This window comes from Scylla paramamosain, chromosome 39 (assembly GCF_035594125.1).
Source record: "Scylla paramamosain isolate STU-SP2022 chromosome 39, ASM3559412v1, whole genome shotgun sequence".
NCBI classification, from domain to species: Eukaryota; Metazoa; Arthropoda; class Malacostraca; order Decapoda; family Portunidae; genus Scylla; species Scylla paramamosain.
The window spans coordinates 1998479-2015000 of record NC_087189.1 but is presented as its reverse complement, the minus strand read 5'-3'; the positions used below and the strand labels follow the sequence as shown (position 1 = coordinate 2015000).

The 16522-nt window shown below is 46.7% G+C and overlaps 1 protein-coding gene and 1 long non-coding RNA gene across 16 annotated transcripts in view; both read right to left on the bottom strand.

Annotated features, from left to right (window-relative positions):
* Window positions 1-16522, bottom strand: part of LOC135092024 (forkhead box protein P2-like) — a 409229-nt gene that overhangs the window by 274121 nt on the left and 118586 nt on the right. For 3 of the 15 annotated variants that reach the window (XM_063990153.1, XM_063990156.1, XM_063990154.1), the window contains exon 1: window positions 14889-15383. The exons of the other annotated variants lie outside the window; for them this stretch is intronic. The gene's annotated coding sequence lies outside the window, so the exon portion shown is untranslated. Of the gene's footprint in view, window positions 1-14888; window positions 15384-16522 lie in introns of those variants that run through there. 15 annotated transcript variants of the gene reach the window in all.
* LOC135092027 (uncharacterized) lies at window positions 13466-15442 on the bottom strand. Its single transcript, XR_010262722.1, has 2 exons — window positions 15383-15442; window positions 13466-14259 (listed from the first exon to the last, which is right to left on the bottom strand). It is a non-coding gene; the product is annotated as an uncharacterized LOC135092027 (long non-coding RNA).

Here is a 16522-nt window from a genome sequence, read left to right as displayed (position 1 = left end):
GAGAGAGAGAGAGAGAGACGATGCTGTGTGCCTGCCTGGGATCGTCTCTATATCCCGGGATTCGACAAGGGTGAGGGCCCCGTAATGTGGTAATGAGAGGATGAGTCTTACGGGAGTGACCTCAGCTGATGAATGGTCTGCTGACATGCCTAACCGCTCCACCACCTCTCTCTCTCTCTCTCTCTCTCTCTCTCTCTCTCTCTCTCTCTCTCTCTCTCTCTCTCTCTCATTTTGTTTCGTCATCTTTTCCTCTTCCTCCTCTCCTTCTTTCTTCTCCTTTTCTTACTTTTTTATTTTCTTATGACTTTTTCCTCTTTTTTCCCTCCTTCTCTCTCTCTCTCTCTCTCTCTCTCTCTCTCTCTCTCTCTCTCTCTCTCTCTCTCTCTCTCTCTCTCTCTCTCTCTCTCTCTCTCCTTTTCCTTGTACTTCCCTCCGTGTCATCTTTCCCTCTCCCTTTCCTCCTCCTCCTCCTTCTCCTCTTCATTTCACGTTCCTCTTATCCTCTTCTGTCTCCCAAGCGCCTTTCCCTCTTTTTTTCCCTCCCTTCTCTCTTTCTCTCTCTTTCTTTCTTTCTCTTCTCCCGCCTTCTCATAATTTACACATTTACTGTTAATACATTTATCTCCTCGACTTTTGTTACGCTTCCCGCGAAAGAGAAAAGAGAAAAGGAGGAGGAGGAGGAGGAGGAGGAGGAGGAGGAGGAGGAGGAGGAGGAGGAGGAGGAGGAGGAGGAGGAAAAGGAGGTGGAGGAAGGTACCAAGACCTCAAACCAACTCACCACTAGTACCCATAATGCCACATGTCCGTCTGTCTGTCTGTATGTCTATCTGTTTGTCTGTCTGTCTGCATGTCTTAGTCCTCCCTACATCTCTCATTAACATCCTAACCTCCCCCCAACCTCCAAGACCCCCCCACCCCCCAGCTACTGTAGGAATCATAAAAAGTTACATATCCTTTAAAATCCTACGGGGGAGTCCTGCGGTTCTCTCCCTCTCCCTCTCTCTCTCTCCCTCTCTCCCTCTCTCCCCCTCTCTCTCTACCTGCATCTTAGCCCATCTGGCCCACACATGGCGGCCGCGGATGCTGGAGGGAGAGAGAGAGAGGGAAAGGGAGGAGAGGGGGAGGAGGGAGAGGGAAGGCATGTGGGAGTTATGGAGAAGGTTTAGAGGAGGAGGAGGAGGAGGAGGAGGAGGAGGAGGAGGAGGAGGAGGAGGAGGAGGAGGAGGAGGAGGAGGAGGAGGAGGAGGAGGAGGAGGAGGAATTTTTCAGTAATGTGGGTTAAGTGGGAAACCAAGTGGAGCTCAGGTTATTGTGGCTATCAAATGGTGTTGCTAGTTTTGAAGGTCGTGTGTGTGTGTGTGTGTGTGTGTGTGTGTGTGTGTGTGTGTGTGTGTGTGTGTGTGTGTGTGTGTGTGTGTGTGTGTGTGTGTGTGTGTGTGTGTGTGTGTGTTAGGGAAAAGGCAGGTGAAATCGGTGGTATTCAACAGGTAAAGGTGAGAGAGGTGCCGGGATTGGAAAGGTGTTAATATATTTCATTTCCCTTCAGTCACCGGGAACGTGAGAGAGAGAGAGAGAGAGAGAGAGAGGAGAGAGAGAGAGAGAGAGAGAGAGAGAGAGAGAGAGAGAGAGAGAGAGAGAGAGAGAGAGAGAGAGAGAGAGAGAGAGAGAGAGAGAGAGATTCCCCAATGCTTTCAAATGAACTTTTTTTTTTTCAAGCGTCACAAGATTTCTTTTTTCACTTTAGTTTTCTTGTACTTTCATCTCCTTCCCTCATTTCCTTCATACACCTTCGCCCTCCTTTCCTTCAGCTTTTCCCTCCCTCCTTCCTCTCCTTTATTTTCCTTCCTTACTCTCTCCTTCATCTTTACCTATCCTCATTCTATCTAATCTTTTTTTTCTTTCCCTCACCAATCCTCACATCTCCCTTCTTCCTTTCAGCCTTCCCTTCCTTCCAGTCATCAGCCTCATCCTCCCTTCCTCCCTCAAGCGGCGACACCAGAACACAACACAGCTCTGGAAAATCACAGAGATAAACTGGAATCCTGGAATATTGGAATAGTCTCTCACACTATCAATAGTTAAATTTTTTCCAGGTTATGTCCCCTTCCTTGGTTGAGTGTCACGATTTCCCCTCCTCCTCCTCCTCCTCCTGTGCGCGGTAGCTGGGTCTGTTGACGCTGGATCGGCAAGTGTTCTCCATTCTTCTTCAAGAGACTCGCCTTCATCCAGCCTCGCGCGCGCTGATCCCTGACTGACACTCCGCTCATACGGTGATTAGCGCGGGCACTCGGGGACTTTCACGGTGGCAGTCAATCTTGTAAAGCTATTTCTCTTCTCCCTCTAACGTCTCTTGTTTTTTCTCTTCTCTCGTTTTAAGGTCAGTATTCAAAACCGCTGCGCTCACTCTGTCTTCCTCACCACGACTGTTTTCCAAGGCCACGGAGATGACTGGCTGGGTTCTCATGACTGTTTTTCTGCTAATAACGTAGGAATGTTGTTAACTTGTCGCTAAAATCATAAAAAAAAAACACCTTTGAAAACCATATAGCTTCAATTAGAGGCTTTTAAAACTGCTTCTTCAGTTAATAATGTAGAAATCTAGTTAATCTGTCGCTAAAATCACAAAAATACCTTTCAAAAACTCGTGTAACTCCAACTAGAGCCTTTTAAAAACTCTTTCTCTTGTTAATAACATAGAAATCTAGATAATCTGTCGCTAAAATCACAAAAACATCCTTGAAAACTCATGTAGCTTCAACTAGAGCTTATGAAAACTGTTTCTCTTGTTAATAATGTAGAAATCTAGATAATCTGTCGCTAAAACCACAAAAAAACCCTTGGAAACACGTGTACCTTCAACTAGAGCCTTTTAAAACTGTTTTCTGCTGTTAATAATGTAGAAATCTGGTTAATCGGTCGCTAAAATTATAATAACACCTTTGAAAACACGTGTACCTTCAACTAGAGCCTTTTAAAAACTGTTTCCCCTAGTTAATAATGTAGAAATGTAGTTAATCTAAAACTAAAATCCCAAAAACACTTTTGAAAACACGTGTACCTTCAATTAGAGCCTTTTAAAACTGTTTATCCTGTTAATAATGTAGAAATTTAGTTAATCCGCCGCTAAAATCACAAAAACATCCTTGAAAACCCGTGTACCTTCAATTAGAGACTTTTAAAAACTGTTTCTCCAGTTAATAAAGTAGAAATCTAGTTAATCTGCCGCTAAAATCACAAAAAACATCCTTGAAAACCCGTGTAGCTTCAATTAGAGCCTTTTAAAAACTGTTTCTGCTGTTAATAATATAGAAATCTAGTTAATTTGCCCCTAAAGTCAGAAAAAACATCCTTGAAAACCCGTGTACCTTCAACTAGAGCCTTTTAAAACTGTTTCTGCTGTTAATAATGTAGAAATCTTGTTAATCTGTCGCTAAAATTATAATAACATCTTTGAAAACCCGTGTAGCTTCAATTAGAGCCTTTAAAAAACTCTTTCTCCTGTTAATAATGTAGAAATCTTGTTAATCTGCCGCTAAAATTATAACATCTTTGAAAACCCGTGGAGCTTCAATTAGAGACTTTTAAAAACTGTTTCCGCTGTTAATAACGTAGAAATCTTGTTAATCTGCCGCTAAAATTATAACACCTTTGAAAACCCGTGGAGCTTCAATTAGAGACTTTTAAAAACTGTTTCCGCTGTTAATAACGTAGAAATCTTGTTAATCTGTCGCTAAAATTATAACAACACCTTTGAAAACCCGTGTGTCTTCAACTAGAGCCTTTTGAAAGTAGTGTTGCGGCGCGAAGTGTTGCAGAATATTGTCTTGTTTTTCGTTTTCTTTCCTAGTTATTTCTCTTCCCTCCCTCTACCACATCTCTGTCTTGTCTTTCTCTTCTTTATCTCGTTCTGCTTCTCTTCCTGCTACATAGATGACAATGAAACAGCCAGCGGTATCCCTCCTTATTTATCCTCTTCTTTCTTCTCCAAAAATAGTTTCTTTACCTCTTCTTGATAATCTTCCTTCTCCTCCTCCTCCTCTTACGACAATTCCTCTTTCTCCTCTTCCTCCTCCCACGACAGTTTCTCTTCTTCCTCTTCCTCCTCCTCTTAAGACAATTCCTCTACCTCTTCTTCCTCCTCCTCCTCCTCCTCCCATGACAATTTCTCCTCCTCCTCGACAATTCCTCTTCCTCCTCCTCATCTTCTCACGACAATTCATATACCTCTTGCTCCTCCTCCTCCTCCTCAGTCGGTGACAACAACGACAAAAACGACTCACTAATGATGGTGCCAACTGCCTAACCACTGTCCTTCTGGCGTCCGCTAACGTAACCTCACAGTCTTGCACTATGGTTACAATTTCACCGTACTCGTCACGCCTCCCTCCCTCCTCTCCTCCTCTTCCTCCTCTTCTTCTCTTCCTCCTTATCATTCTTCCGTTATGTACGTACACTCATGCGAAGACACACACACATACACACATACGTACACGCTTGTCTATGTTCTCTCATCCCGTTTTCTTTCCATATCCGTACCGTGGTTTGAAATATGTCTCAAGTTTCAGTTTTTAGTGTATGATGAACGTCTGTCAGTAATGGTACATTCTTTTTATGTTATTTTTTTTTTAACTCTTTCATTCCTTCTCCCCAAAATGTCATGAAGCTTCTGACAGACAAACTTTCCTAAACTTATCACCGCCATCTCCCCCCACCCCCACAAAAAAAAAAAAAAGGAAAATAAAAAGAAAAAAAAAAAGACGTTTCCTAAGGCCCTGATAACCCCATGCAAGGAAACAGACCCTAATCCCTGCTCTAAACCGTAATCAGAACATCCCTTAAAAACTTTCACGGCTTTATAATCTCTTACCTAAAACCAAACTTAAACAAAAGATCCCTTAAAATCTCTCACTGGTATGCATAGGATCCTTTACCTAAAACTTAACCTAACCTAACCTAACCTAACTAACCTAACCTAACCTAACCCAACCTAACTAACCTAACCTAACCTAACTAATCTAACCTAATCTAACCAAACCTAACCTAACCCAACCTAACTTAACCTAACCTAACTAATCTAACCTAATCTAACCGAACCTAACCTAACCTAAAACCTAACCTAACCAAACCTAACCTAACGTAACCTAACCAAACCAATCCAAACCTAACTTAACCTAATAAGAAAAAAAAATACACACAAATATAAAATAAATGCACTAATAAAAACAAAAAAGGATAAAATACGTAAAACAAATCGATAAATAAACAAACACGGTGGAAGAGAATGCAACATATTACTTGGCTTATCACCACGAATCTACTAGTGTGTGTGTGTGTGTGTGTGTGTGTGTGTGTGTGTGTGTGTGTGTGTGTGTGTGTGTGTGTGTGTGTGTGTGTGTGTGTGTGTGTGTGTGTGTGTGTGTGTGTGTGTGTGTGTGTGTGTGTGTGTGTGTGTGTGTGTATCACGTGAGGTAGGTAATAACGCGAGGCACTGCTTGACATCCAGAACGTGTCATTGGTCCAAGCAGTCCTGAATCATGTAAGGCAGCCAATGAGTTTTGTTTTTTTGTGTTGTGTTTGATTCATGGGCAAGTAGTGGTGGTGGTGGTGGTGGTGGTGGTGGTGGTGTGGTGGTGTTCCCTCTATTTCTCCTCTTCTCTCCCTCTTTTTCTTCCGTTGCTACTGCTCATACTTAATTTCGTCTTCTTCCTCCTCCTTCTTCTTTTTCTCCTTCCGTTTTCTTTTCTTCTTCCTCCTTTTTCCACATCTTCGTTTTCTTCCATATTTTTTTCCTTTCATAGTCTTTTCTTTTTAATGGATTTCGATTAGTAATTCTCTCTCTCTCTCTCTCTCTCTCTCTCTCTCTCTCTCTCTCTCTCTCTCTCTCTCTCTCTCTCTCTCTCTCTCTCTCTCTCTCTCTCTAAAGGGCACCTGCTCAACCCTTTACCCCTCACCCCTTCAATACCTCCGCATGAAAACCCAAAATTCCCTCATGCCTCATTCATTACAACCACTTAAGTGCAAAATTTCGGCATAATGGAAGCAATGACAATGCTGCAAAGGATATATAAATTTGTATTGTGGTTTGCATCAAATTGTGCACATTATAGCATTATGTACTTCTGCTTTATTCATCCCTCTCTTTTTTGTTCCCCCAGAAAGCTCAAATGGAATGGAAGTTGGTGATGTAAGATAAGATATGAAATTATGGTCAATTAGGAAATATTAAGTTAAAATATATCCAGGTAATGTGGGATTAATGAGGTAAGGTACGGTACAGTAAGGTTAGGTAAGGTAAGGTATGGTAAGGTAGGGTAGGGTAAACGGAAATGAAGCAACCAAACGATACATAGATTGATAGAGCCAATACAGGTAATTCACCTTTTCCGTTATGACAGGTAGATTAATTTACTTGATATTACTCGTAAGTAGTTCCTATGGTTGTAGATTTTAATAATTTGATCGTTTAAATCTATCCTTCCGCTTTCCCTCTGTTTGTTGGTATTCTTATCCTCTTTTTTTGCCTATTGTTGTGTCCTTCTTTCTCCGAGTTTATTATTTCTTTTAGAGCTGTGCCCTTCTTCCTCTGATTTTATTTCTTTTTGTTTATCGCTGTGCTCTTCTTCCTCCGAGATTATTTCGTTATACCCTTCTTCCTCCGAGTGAGTTTGAAGGTTCCTAGCAAGAGCTTTCAAATTCACCCACCACTCCTATTCCATGTAAGTTTATCCTGCTAACTCGTCTCTTTTTTTCGACACAATTGTATTTCATCGTACATTTTCGCGTCCCAGCAGTAAGCAAACCTGAAAGTTCCTGCTAAGAGGTATTAATATCACATACACAAAATCCTTCTTCTTCTACGCCTTCAGGTGCTATTGTACTTTAATGAGTCCTTTTTTGTCCGTATCGTAATGGTAATGTAATTCAAAAGCTTATAATAATTTCACCTGGTCAGAATAGCCCTCCTTCTTCCACTTCTTCAAGTGTTTTCTTTCATTTCCTTTTTATATCAACGCGTGTCCTTTCGTGTCCCAATGGCCAGGTAATCTAATGCCCACGCCCTCCACAGGTGGCGTGTTATCCGGCCTGCTGCTCCCCTGCCTGCCCTCCCCCTGCCTCAGTCAACACCGGCCTGCTACACCATTCCCTGCCCTTCTCTCCCCCTCCCTGTCCCTCCCTCCGCCGCAGTCACCAGCAGCACCAGCCGGCACCACAGCGACACGGTGATCGATGTAATAACGTGAATATTATGGGTTTCCTTATTATGTCATTATGCTTAGCCTTGGCGGGCGGCACGGGATGTCTGTCTGTCCGTCCGTCTGTCTGTCTCTAGGGAGTGCCGTTAACGATTAGAAAAAGACACTGATGTATTGGTCTATAGTGCCGGTGGCCTGGTATGTTGGTGCTTTGAGAGGCATTCCGCGCCGCCCTGTGCTCAGCGAGGGCTGGCTGCAGCCCTCACCAAAACACCGCGTTAATTCCACGACAAAAACCACGTCACTTTTACGGCACCGTCCAGGTAAATACTCTCAGGTGATTAGTTCCGTCATTAGCGCAACACCTGACGCGGGGAGAGGCGGGGCGCTGCGTCGTTAGGATCCCGGGGGTGGGCCGAGGCGGGCTGATCCACTTTTCACCCTCAGGAGTGGCACCATCTCATGCCTCGCAGCCCCGCCCCTCCACAAGTGACCCTAATGAGCGGCGCCCACTCACGCACCGCCGCCACCGTATTGCCTCACGAAGGCGCGCCGTAAGTACAGCCGAGCGCCCCGCAGCCTGTAAGTAGGGCCAGAAGTGCTCCACCTTCCCTGTATCGACCCTGGTTAGCATGTTGACAAAATCCACAATTAGTGCCTCGCCTCCTGCCCCTCCCACAGGCACTCCCGCCCCTCCCCGGCCCCGCAGCACCTGGCGTGAGCCGTCGATAGCTGTTGCATGTAACTAGTACCCTGGCGCCTCCACCTGGCGGGGCACAGCGGCTCAGGCACGTAAGGGCGATCCCGCGGCGGCGAGGCGGGCGCGCGCCGACCGTGTGGGTGGCGGCGGCCTCGCACAGTGTTGGGAGCAAAAAATATGCTCCGAGTTATGGCGGCCTCTTACGGCAGAGATTTTCAAGGAATGCCACAGGAAGCATTTCGAGCATTATGAACACGGGAGCGCCGTTCACGCCACCGGTAAATAACGATAAGTAGGTGGAGAGCAAATCCAGGCGTTATCAGGGCCGCGGCACGCGAGGCGGCCTGGGCGACGGTGTGCGGTGTGTGTGCGGGCCGCCCTCACCTGCTGGGCGGCGGTGGCGGCGGCAGTGACGGGCGGCCCAGCAACATTCGCAATACAGGACACGTCAAGCTAAGTGTTGCACATCAGTTGTGTTGCAGAGGGCGCGGGAGCCGCACGCCGCTCCCCGGGCTAGTTCACGCGGCGCCCGCGGGAGGAGCGGCGAGTTGAACGCGTTTCGGCATCCCGCGTCATGCCATCACGGGGAGGATCCTCTGCTTCCCGCGACGCCCGGGATGGGGGGAGGGGGGAGGGGGACGGGGAGTGTAGGAGGCAAAAGTGGGTTGGCCTGGACCAGCTTTGTCTGGCGAATAATGTATTCCCGCAAGACTGATTCACTCCTCCCAGGAATTTGTGGTGTTTTTAAAGTATGAGCAACAGTTTGTTTACCAGCCGCCCCTCCTCCGCCCTGCTGGTCACTATACAAGCCCTCTGCCTTCCCTCCCCTGCGGCGGCGTCCCTCCCTGCCTCCCTGCCTCCCTCCCGCACCACACCAGCGCCTCAAAAAGAGAAACAAGGAGTTACTGTACAACGTAACCTCTGAGCCCGTCGAGAATTACAATCTCCTCCCAGCGCAGACCATCGAGACCTTTGTAAGCCCCACTCGCGGTCCCTCGCTGCCCATTTTCCCTCCTGCGCCGAAGGACAAACCACCCTTACCGACGGCTGCCTGTGGGACCAGAACGCCCTGTGGCCCCGGAGAGCAGGGCGGTTACCCGAGCATCCGCCCGAACATTTATTATCAGGAGGGAAGGTTAACATGAATATCTTACATTTATTAACATAGATGATGGCACAAGTACCCGCTGGCAAATTAGGCTCAGGACCACGAATAGAAAACGACGGACAGGACCATTCCCCGTTCTGCACTAGAGTGGGGAACAGGAGGAGGAGGAGGAGGAGGAGGAGGAGGAGGAGGAGGAGGAGGAGGAGGAGGAGGAGGAGGAGGAGGAGGAGGGGCGGCCGGCGTAGTACTACAATTACTGTGGTGGGGATGACTGTACCGGCTCCCTCCTCCTCCTCCCTCCTCCCCCTCCTCTTTCTTCCCCCGACCCATACTCATCCGTCTTCGCCACCCACCACCACCTCCTCCTCCTCCTCCTCCTCCTCCTCCTCGTTTTATCACGCGATCTTATGTTGCCTGAACCCAGGAATGCAAATGTTATCAAGGTTCTTGCTTTTTGTTCTTGTTCTTCGACTCGACTCCTGAAAAGCGCCACGGCCGGTGAGGCACGGACACGGACGCAACCACGGGCGATAATTAATAAAGGACTTACAATAGATCAATGATAACGGACAGTTGAGGAGTTTTTAAGGACAGGTGAGGGTTTGTAAGGACAGGTGAGGACACGAAGGGATCACGGACAGAGCTACGGACGATTAGTAGAGACGGACGTTTAATAGAATAATGATAACGTCAAAAGTGAAAAATTTATAAGTACAAAACGGGCAGATTTACGAACAAGGCTCCACGGACACGGACGGGTAGGTCTAGGGCGGTGTCCGTAACTGGTTGAAGTCAGCCATGCCCTTCAGCGCTTTTTTTTCTCTCTTTTTTAATCTCTTTCTCTTTCTCTCTCTCTCTCTTGTTTATGTACTTTGCATGTTTCCCATTTTTACTTGCTTTTTCACCCTCCTCTCTCTCTCTTTTATTTTTTTTCTTTTCGCCTGGATGGAGGAGAGGAAGGAAAGGGAGGAAGGGAGGGAGGGAGAAAGGAAGGGAGAAAAGGAAAGGGAAGGAAAGAAAGGAAAGGGAAGGAAGGGAAGGAAAGGAAGGAAGTCGACATGGGAACCTCCTCCTGTACACACACACACACACACACACACACGTGAAAGTCGATGTATAAAGTGTGTGTGTGTGTGTGTGTGTGTGTGTGTGTGTGTGTGTGTGTGTGTGTGTGTGTGTGTGTGTGTGTGTGTGTGTGTGTGTGTGTGTGTGTGTGTGTGTGGTCAATGAAGTCAAGGTTCAAAACAGCGGAGAGGAGGAGGAGGAGGAGGAGGAGGAGGAGGAGGAGGAGGAGGAGGAGGAGGAGGAGGAGGAGGAGGAGGAGGAGGAGGAGGAGGAAGAGTAGACCCTAGCCTTCTCTCCTCGCCATGCACTTCTTAATTAACGACCAATGATGACGATGACTTGACGTGCATATAAAGAAAGGAAAAGACACAAAAAAGAAAGAAAAGTAGAAATTCATGACATTTTTTCCAACCACTCAAAGAAAACAAGTCAAATAAGAAAGAAAAAGACGTAAGGAAAAAAGTAACAATTCATAATACTTTTTTTTTTACCGAAAGAAGAAAGAAAAAGAAAAAAGAGCAGAAAACTATAATTTTACGTTCTTATTGAAATTTTTATAGTGTTTGGCAAAAATGAAAAAAAATAAAAAAATAAAAAAATGTCCCGTGAGAGTTATTCCCTTTCTTATTTCTTTTTGCTTCGCTTCAAGACAAGAAAAGAAAGAAAGTTACCAAACGAAAAAAAAAAAGAAAAAAGAAAAAAAAGGAAGATATATTTCACAATTACATCACTCCTGAGCCGTGCCCGATAAAGCTTCCAGCAAGAAAAGGGGAGGGAAAAGAAAATGAAAAGTCACACGCATTAAAATGATAAAGAAAAAAAGAGACAGAGAGACAGAGATAGATAAAAAAAAAAGGAAAAAAAAAATACGATGCCGGTTAAAACCAATCAAATCAAAAGGAAACACGAACAATACGCAATAAATTGGAACTAAAGTGTCATTTTCAAGTATAATTATTAATATTCAAATAGAAAACGGAGAGAGAGAAAAAAGAAAACGTAACAATATACAAGACTTTCTGAAAGTGTAGAGTGGTAGTGAAAAAAAAAAAAAAAATACGATTGGGAAAGTGTGAGTGTGTGCGTATGTGTGTATGTGTGTGTGTGTAAGGCAATATCGACCCTGAAAATAACAATAACCTTAAAAATAAAAATAAATACGAACTTCTTACGCCCAGGGAAAAAGAACTCAAACGTGCTTACCTCATCCTTCAATTAATAAGCAAATGTCACCTTTTCTACCTGCCCGTGTCCTCACCTGGCCAACCCTTCAGGCAGTCAGTTAGTGGGTCAACTCCTTATTCAGTCAATCAATGCTGTACTCAATTATATTTTTTTCTCTTTTACTAGTGAGACAATGAGTGAGTGAATTGATAAATCTGGTGTTTTTTTTTTATTACAAGTGAGTGAGTGAGTGAATGAGTGAGTGAGTGAGTGAGTTAGGTGTTCAGTTAATTAGTCAGGTAACTTTGTAGTGAGTGAGCGAGTGAGTGAGGTGTTCAATTAATTAGTCAACTTTGTAGTGAGTGAGTGAGTGAGTGAGTGAGTGAGGTGTTCAGTTAATTAGTCAGGTAACTTTGTAATGAGTCGGTGAGTTGTGTCAGTGGATTAGTTATTTTGTCGGTCTTTTATCTATCGAGTCAGTCAGTGAAGGAACGTCACCTAGTTGGATGATGGTTAATATTTTCAATGAGTGAGTGAATCAATCAGTCAATTACTTAGTTGTTCAGGTCAGAAAATGAGTGAGAAATACAGTGATTTAGTGTGAGTGAATAAAAGAATGAGCCAGTCAGTTATTCATTTAGTTATTCAGATAATCAGAGAATGAATAATAATAAGCCGAGTAATTTATAGAGTGAATGAAAAAGTAAGTCAGTCAGTTATTCAGATCAGAGAATTAATAAAATACTAAGTAATTTACAGAATGAATGAAAGAGTAGTCAGTCAGTCAATTAAAAGTCGCCACCTCAACACTCACAAAACACTCACAATACTCACAACACAATCACAACACACAACACAAACAAAACAAATAACAAAAATAAAAACATAAAAAAGAAGAAAACCAGGTAAAGTCGGCCACTGTCACTTATCAAAAAACCTCACCACACCTGCCCTAAATAACACCCCTTTCCTGTACCCTACCTTCCCTTAACCCTTCCCTTCCCTCCCCATCCCATCCCGTCCCGTCGGTCAAAATAATACGAGGCATCAACACAAGTGGGTCATTTTTCACGCGGTATCGATAAGGTTCATTACTCATTGGGTCTCGCACAAAATTTGGTCTCCCGCTACAGGAATAATTAATAACGACTGACGAACATCATCCATAAAGACTCCTGTAATCTAAGACTCCCGCCCGAGGAAAGAAAACGGGATGATACAACACAGTACTGAGTTACGTGTGTTTCTATTTAATACACTGTGGCGATATTTGGAAGCGGGGGAGGAGGGGGAAAAAATTGATGTTTTCCATATTTAGAAAGAAAATTATACATACTAAATTGGTGCCATTATATTCAGGTTTCGTATGATAATTTACTATTTAAGCTGACATGTTAGTTGATATGAATCATTTGTAACTCTTCTTCCTCCTCCTCCTCCTCCTGTTTAGTAGATATTAAATACTGCCTCCTTCTTTCTCCTCTTCTTCCTTCTTCTTGAATCATTTACAAGTCTTCTTCGTCCTCCTTCTCCTCCTCCTTCTCATCCTCGTTCTCCACCTGTTTAGTAGATATTAAAATTACTATCACCTCCTTTCTCCTCCTCCTACTCCGATTCCTCCTCGTCCTCCATCTTGAATCATTTACAGCTCCTCTTCGTCCTCCTCCTCCTCCTCCACCTGTTTAGTAGATATTAAAATCCTCCTCCTCCTGGCTCTCGTCCTCCACCTGGCCAATTCAATTATGCCTTGTCGAGTCAAAGTTAGCCAGGTGAGTCAGGTCTCTTAAGGAGTTACCTGAGGGCCGGTAGCCGCGACACTCCTGCCACTAATATTTAACTCCTTTTTTCTCACATCATGCATCAATCACACTATTAAATTTCTATGTGTGTATTATTCCACTATTATGCTTGCATTTTTTTTTTCTATCTAGTATTTTATTCTGAGTTTGTGTTATTTATTTATTTTTTATATACACTGTCAGTTAAGTCATAAAGTTCAGGTGTTCAGTCCAAGACACATTCAGTTTTATTCAATTAGTACAAGTTTATCATTCGTATATTTTCCACGCGTCACTCTCAAGCTCGCGTTTCTTTACATTGTGCATTCGTAATAATGCTGCAATTCCGCCTCCGTATTTTGAAACGCTTTGTTCTCTCGCCAGGATCATTTTCAAAAGCCACAGAGATGATTAGTCACGTTCTCACGCTGTTTTTCCCGTGAGTGATGCAGAATCCTTGATAAACTACCAATAGAATCAAGAAAACACCCTTGAAAACCCCAATAACTTCCTGGTAGCACAGAACATTTGTTAAACGATCACTAGAATCAGTAAAACACTTGCAAACCCCTAATACCTTCACCAGAACTAATGGAAAACGCGACAGGACGGCGAGGTGTTTGAGAAAGCGTTGATGGTGGGCAAGACACAAGCCAGCCAGGCCTCACAACGACGCGGCAAGCGGGCACCTCACCTTCATCATGAGTGGAGGGCGACGCCGGGGTTTGTGGTGGCGGCGGTGGAGGAGCAACTCGTCAATCAGCCTGGTGGTTCGTGGCTCCATCCACGCCATTGCTAACACGGGTGCGGCGGCGGCGGCGACCGGGGCGGCATCAAGACACTGCTTTACACTCCTGCCGGCGTTCTCACTTTCACGCCGCTCACACTTGTCGCCTGTCCACGTACCAGCGGCGCCTCACGGGCAGGACACCTTCATCTTGCACGGTCTACACCCTGCAGGATACCGCGTCGCTAAGTCCTTCGAGTAACAGCGGCATCCTGACGGCGGTGCAGGAGGTGGGGGTCGCGATGTGGTGGCTCTCGCGGCTCACGATCCGCGGGACTAGCCGAGTGATTGAACTTTATCACGGTAATTAATTGTGCATCACTTTTTTTTGCTCCTCACCATCATGGCCGCCCTGCGATGCCTCACGCCCACTCCCTCACTCCCTAGCCCAGTCCGCCAGGTATTTCCACTCCGACACTGATCTGAAGCCTCGTCGTACCCTCACCTTGCGCTCTCCACGTTACCTGTCGGAGAGCACGTCAGGTCGTCAGCCTTCAGGACAGCACGGGGGAGGGCAGTGACAGCAGTGACAGGACAAAACGCGGTAACAAAAAAAATAATAAATGATGCATCAAAGATTACAGCAGCAGCGCTAACAGTCAGCCGCCTCTGCTTGTTGCGCTGCACCTTATCACAGGCGTGCGTGATAAGCGATAATTTTGTTGTAGGAGAAATCTAACACCGAGTGAGTTTATGTGCGCGTAACACGAGGTGAGGACTGAAGGGTTACAAGGCTGTTAGGGTGACATTCCTGTACACCGCCACACCACGTGACTCACTTCCGAGCAATGAGGCAAACAATTCCGCTGCACTCACTCACTCACTCCCACTCACACAAAGAAACACTCATGACCGGCGTGACCCGAGGCGGCAAAAAACGAGCCAATCCTACACAATAAAAAAATGAATAATATAAAGAAATAAATATTACATAACCTGGTGACATTGTGCCGCTCTGAGCAGCGAGACTGGTGACTGGGTTGGTGACTGGTTTGTGCAGCTAGTGATTAATTCTGTGAAAAATATTTACAAGTGGCTATTGTACAGTAACCTATGAGTCTCGGCTAACAATGAGTAGAAGTCTGTCACTCACAGCTCCGTGGGTCACTCATTCATTCATCGCCGCCGCTGGTGCCGGGGTAACCTGATGAGTCTCGGACGAGTTATGAATGACACTTGCACACTTTTTTGTATACAAATCTCCCTTCACGGTCGCCTGCAGAGCCTCGCCAGCCCCGCAGCCCGGGATGCCCTGCGTCAGCGCCTGCACCGGGCCTGCACAGGGAGTGTGCAGGGAGGTCTCAATTGTTCACTAATTAATCACACTCTAAGCCACATTTTTTCTTCCTCTCTCCTCGCTGGTGTCGCCACAGCCTCACCGCGGCGGGGCGCGCGGCTCGCACGCACGCGTCGCCGCTGCTCGCCTCTAGTTAATAAAGTCACTACGGGTTGGGCAGATAACTCTCTTCCCTGAGGACTGTGTGAGGTAACAATATTCCAGGGATTTGCCACCTGTTGAGAGAGAGAGAGAGCGGCCGTGGCGGGGAAGCAGAGCACCGCGCCGCCAACACTTCACAACACACCCACCGCGCAGGCGCACACTGCCTTCCCGAGCAACACAGCGGACCGCTCCGTGCCGCAGCCAACACCGACTACCGAGTAACTTTGAGACAGACCCCCTCCCTCCCTGGCGGGCCGCGTGGTGGCCGCCGCGTGTATGTATGTTTGTGTATGAGCAGGGTGTGTGTGTGTGCGTGTGCGTTTCGTGAGCGCACACAGCCTCACTAAATGACAGGCACACAATGTAGTTCTTTATCATGCGGCGGTGTCCACTGTTAGTTACATTGTGAGTGTAATCTTGCCGCGGCAGCGAGGCGGGGCGGCGGGAGAGCGAGGAGGCGAGCCACGCGGCCGCTCACTCCAGGGAAAGTGACATCTGGCATTTGCGGCGGGAGTATGTGTGACTGCACATAGTTACCACATCTAATGGGATTCTGAACAATATCCCGACCCTCCTGCCGCGCGCCGAGTACTTGCAAGGGTTTTGTGCGGATCGTGTCAGGGAGCAAATCAGCATCCACGTTTACTTGGCGACCACGTCTTGGGGCGCGCGTCCCTATATGGCAGGAGGGAACCCTCACTCGGGGCGGCGGCCCAGCTGATCGCCCGGCAATCGCAAGCAAACACTGGCGGAGTCTTGCGTGCCGCTCTCTATAAATGGCGGGAACATTTTTGAAAAGAGGGAGGAGAAAAATATGGTTTGCACACGGAGGAAGACGCGGGGCGGCATAAGCTGTGCATCCCGCGGAGGGGGGCGGGAGGGGGCGGCGGGGGGCGGGAGTGGGGGGCGGGCGGTGGTCCAGGGGCGGCGCGGCGTGCGGCGTGACGGCCCCTTCGTCACAGTACGGTGTCTGGCACGGGAACACCTACGCAAACCGTTCTAAATAGAGACGCCTCCTCTCATCCCTGTCACCGGGAATGACGACACCGCGCCAGAATACCCGCCGCCCTGCCGCCCCGCCAGCCCCGCGTCCCCCGCCAGGTAGGGCCAGGCACGCAGGACAGGCCCCGTGACACCCCTCGGCCCCAAGGGGACAGCGCAACACGCCCAGGAGGAGGAACGCTGCGGCACGCCACACTATTGACTCCCATTGATCACTACCATGACCCAATGCTGGACGAGGCGCCGCCACTAACCAGTCCTTGGAGGGAGAAATCACTACTCTC